This window comes from Eptesicus fuscus, chromosome 8 (assembly GCF_027574615.1).
Source record: "Eptesicus fuscus isolate TK198812 chromosome 8, DD_ASM_mEF_20220401, whole genome shotgun sequence".
NCBI lineage: Eukaryota > Metazoa > Chordata > Mammalia > Chiroptera > Vespertilionidae > Eptesicus > Eptesicus fuscus.
Window position 1 is genome coordinate 53501771 of NC_072480.1, and position 5006 is coordinate 53506776.

Genomic DNA, 5006 nt, shown 5'->3' on the forward strand with positions numbered 1-5006 from the left:
TCTCGCGTACTCATTGCTATAGGAGGTATGCAGGTTTCCAGGTTTCACAATCAGTTGCCAGCAGTTATTCCTGCAGTATCTCGTTAGCATCTGACTCAAGTTATTTTTAGATTACATGATTTAGAAGACATTATTAACCCATCTAAAAATTAGTAATTATTCTGAGATGGTTCCGCGTTAACCCTAGAATCACTATCAGAAAGAATAACAATGTGATGCAGAAGAACAGCAAATCAACATGACTAAAAATATGCTCGCTTTCAGAAACAACCTTGACATCTGGAAAAATCACAGCTACAACGTGGAAACACTCCTATGTGGATACCGATCTGGCCAAGGCACACTCTAAGCAGGAAAAGGATAAAATCAGGTGAACTTAGGCCACCTTCAAGGAGCAGCCTAGAATTTACTTCTTGGACAGCATAACTGGTCCAAACTCTCCAAAGCAGTTTCATACTATCCTACCCACATCGGCCCAAAGTTTGACATTAATTCAAAAAACCAAGAGAGCATAGCGGAGCAGAAGGGAACAGACATGTAAACGCTAGTGCATTCTTATCGCTGTAATAAGTTTGAAGATGCGTATATCCTACCCACAGCAGAGTTGTCCCAGGAAGCAGGGCAGTAGTGGTTAATTAGAAAAGAGAATATTAACTACACTGAACAGAAAAGTAAAAACATGTTTCAAAACCTACAATAAGCCTGTATCCAAAGGAGTCTTACATGTCAGTGACATGCTGGACAGGGGTTCTGTGCTACAGCTTTGCAGTGACTCCCTCTGGCCCACTGGCCTGGCACGGCCTGCTTCCTGCCTGCTGAAGGGAGAAGATTCTACACAGAGCTACGATGTTTCTAGTGAGTGGTAAAATTCACAGAAGTTCCAGGTTATTCATGTCAGGTTCATTCCTTGTGCGAAGTTTGATGTAGGTGAAGATAAAGTGGTTTCTTGGTCAATAATTGCAATTTCTTTCTTTTAAAATCAGTGGGTTTCTTGTATACCTATTACAATGGGCCCAGGTTTAATTTCATCCATCTCCTTGAAAGTGAAACACTTGGTACTGGTAAACCTTTTTTTAGGCTTGTAGTGTTTGAATTCAAAGAAAATAGCTGCACCTTTGGTTAATTTCCAACATGCTTCTGGAGCTCAATGTCCCCATTAAAAAGAACATATGTATCTTCTTTTCTTAAAGCCACAGACGTATCTTGCACAGGAGTTAAATCTATGCCATTCAGATCCTTTACATTGACTGTGATATAGGGATCTTTCAGACGGATCTTCTCAATTCTGATAGTTAGTAACGTCATTCCTGGTTCTGATGGCAACCTTGGTAATAAAGTACTGGGAACTCTAGCAGGAAATGAATCAGGAGACCCTGCTCCAGCACCACCCTCTTCTTCATCTTCTTCAAATTTCAAATTCTCATCTTCACCAGGTGCTAAAATTCTTCTTAAGGGGACAGGCTGAACATCAAATGGGAATTCTTTATTATCTCTACTAGAGGCCTGGTGCATGAAATTTGTGTACTGGGGGGGGGGGTGTGTCCCTCAGCCCAGACTGCACCCTCTCCAATCTGGGACCCCTTGGGAGATGTCCGACTGCCAGTTTGGGCCAGATCCCCCAGGGATGGGGCCTAAACCGGCAGTTGGACATCCCCCTCACAATCCGGGACTGCTGGCTCCCAACTGCTCACCTGCCTGCCAGCCTGATAACCTCCTAACCACTCCCCTGCCAGTCTGATTGATGCCTAACTGCTCCCCTGCCAGCCCAATTGCCCCCAACTGCTCTCCCCTGCAGGCCTGGTCACCCTCCTGCCCTCTCCTGCAGGCCTGGTCCCCCCCAACTGCCTGCCCCTGCTGGTCTGGTCCCCCTCAACTGCCTTCCCCTGCAGTGTTGGTCACCCTTAACTGCCCTCCCCTGCCAGCCTGGTCACCCTAACTGCCCTCCCCTGCCACCTGATCACCCCTAACTGCCCTCCCCTGCAGGCCTGGTTGCCCCTAACTCCTTCCTCTGCTGGCCCAGTTACCCATAACTGCCCTCCCCTGCCACCTGGTGGCCCCTAACTGCCATCCCCTGCAGGCCTGGTCCTCCCCCAACTGCCCTTTCCTGCAGGCCTGGTCACCCTAACTGCCCTCCCCTGCCACCTGGTCCCCCCTAACTGCTCACCCCTGCCACCTGGTCACCCCTAACTGTCCTCCCCTGCAGGTCTGGTCACCCCTAACTGCCCTTTCCTGCAGGCCTGATCGCCCCTAACTGCCCTTTCCTGCAGGCCTGATTGCCCCTAACTGCCCTTTCCTACAGGCCTGATTGCCCCTAACTGCCCTCCTTTGCCAGCCTGGTCATCCCTGACTGCCCTCCCCTACTGGCCTGATCACCCACAACAACCCTCCCCTGCCGGCCATCTTGTGGCAGCCATCTTTGACTACATGGGGGCGGCCATCTTGTGTGAGGGCATGAGGGTCAATTTGCATATTGCCTTTTTATTATATAGGATATATAAAAGCCAAGTGACTCAAACACTGGAACGACTGGAACAACCAGAACAACTGGTTGCTTTGACACGCACTGCGGCCCCGATCACACCCCTCCCGCCCCCCGATCAGGGCGGGATTGGTGGCCAACCTCCCACATCCCCTCACCCTAGCGGGCCCAGCCCCTATAGGTCCCAATCAGGGTGGGCAGGCTGGGTCCCACCTGTGCACGAATTCGTGCACCAGGCCTCTAGTAGGTAAGAATATTCTTGAGGGTTGGCTCTAGCTTCTTCAGATCCTCCTTAAATTCTTCTTGGGACTGTGTAGACTGTAAAGCTTCACTTCATAATTCCAAGTGTGTTGCAATTTTGCCTATGGCTTTCTTTTGTTCTTCTGTGAAGTCAGAATTATTGTGTTGAGCTTGGGCCTCTTTTTGTAGATGTCTTGCTAATATCTGATACTCTTCTATTGCCTCCACCAGCTGGCCCCAGGAGTCAAAGTCGACGCCTCTCCTAAAACTGGTGCCCCAGCGCTGCAGTAGACTCCGACATGGCTGGTCCACACACTCCCGCTCCTGCCTCGGTGAGGCCGGGCTCTAGGGTGCCATCATCCTCGGGCCGGGCCCCAACATTAACAGGGCCACCGTCGCACCCACCAAAGAGCCTCCCTGAGATTTATTCTTAATAAGATCTTGATCCATTCACAGGTACTTGCTTCTTCTTTTTAATTTATTTACTTTTTCTTTATTGATTAAGGCATTACATATGTGTCCTTATCACCTCATTGCCCCCCCAAACCCTCCTCCCCGCTCGTTCCCTCATGCTCCTGTTGTCTGTGTCCATTGGTTATGCTTATATGCATGCATACAAGTCCTTTGGTTGATCTCTCCCCCTTCCCCGCACCCTCCCCTGCCTTCCCTCTGAGGTTTGATGGTCTGATTGATGATTCTCTGTACTTGTTTTTATTGATTTTTTAAATTTATTGATTTATTTAATTAATTTATTTTATTGATTTATTTAATTTTTTAAATCAATAAAAAATTTTTATTGATTTTTAGAGAGAGGAAGAGATTGATGTTTCTCTCTCTCTCTCTCTCTCTCTCTCTCCTCTCTATTGATCTCTCTTTCTTTCCCTCCCTTCCTCTCTCTGAAATCAACAAAAACATTAAAAAATAAAGACAAAATAATAGGAAAGGAGTAAAGGGAAGGCCAGACATTATAGGCATTTACCTTGCAAAACATTGGGGGAAGGACACTGGACAAGAGGAAAATAGACTCATACCCAGTAAAGCCGGGGAGACTAGTGAAGGTGCTTGCTGTCAATCACACCTGGGGACAAAGGTGGTTAGCAGGAGTGGGCATGGCCACTGCAGGCCTGTGAAAATTTGGAATACTTAACCTCCTAAACAAAGAGGTTCACTCTCAAAAAAAAAAAAAAAAAAAAAGAGGTTCACTCTCCTGTGCTCTAGGCTCTCTTGGGACTCATGTGACTCTGGGCTTGTGGGGTTCTTTTGCTCCTGCTTCCCTGCATTCACCCACATGGCCCAAGGCCATGCACCCCCCACCCCCCACACACACACACACACACTCAATGGACTAATGGACTGAAGCTAGCCTAATGCAGTACTGGACTCTGCTCCTGCAGGGAACAGAAACTCTGAGCATGGCTTTGCTTTTAGCTTTACTGAATCTTCAGCTACACTTCTTTATGACTGGACTAAGGAAAAAGGGGCTTTGGAAACACAGGGATTTAATTCCACCCAAATAAAAATCACTCAGCCCGGCCAGTGTGGCTCAGTTGTTGAGCATTGTCCCATGAACCAGGAGGTCATGGTTCCATTCCCAGTGAGGGCACATACCTGGGTTTCGGGTTCAATCCCCAGCAGGGGGCATGCAGGAGGCAGCTGATTGATGATTCTCTCTCATCATTGATGTTTCTATCTCTCTCTTCCTCTCCCTTCCTCTTTCTGAAACCAATAAAAATATATAAACATATTTTAAAGAAAATATACTATAATTTGATTTGTAAGTACTTCTTAAATAAACTGGACCCTTAAGGATATTCGTCACATAGTTTATCAGAAGTGATATGTTTTGACATTTTAAATGAAAGGAGTATTATAGGCAAAGAGTGTAAAGTATAGTGTTTATAAAGATTAGCAAATATTTGTTAATATGAGTCAGTATGAGTAACTAATAAAAGGGTTTCTTCAGTAATATTTTCATCCACTTACATGAATATAATGCTGAAATAGGTATATACTTTAAAATGTGATATCTAATATCCTTTACTCAAATTGGTTTTATTTCTTTTACCGAGAGAAAGGGTGATGAAAGGCTATGTTGCAGACAAAGGAGATGTCAGGAAAAAGACAGATGGTCATCACCCAGAAAACAAGTCGACATTTTCTTATCAACTTTTATCTCTTCTGTCAGAGAAATTCCTCTGAGTTTTTAGGCTTTCAAAATATTTGACACACTGTTTTAGAAATGGCTAACACTTTGTTGTAGAGCAATATATAAAATATGAGATTTGTT

At 45.7% G+C, this 5006-nt stretch overlaps 1 pseudogene; it reads right to left on the minus strand.

The window, feature by feature from the left end:
- Nucleotides 1-868: 868 nt before the first annotated feature.
- Nucleotides 869-4009, minus strand: LOC129149968 (axin interactor, dorsalization-associated protein-like; annotated as a pseudogene).
- Nucleotides 4010-5006: the final 997 nt, after the last annotated feature.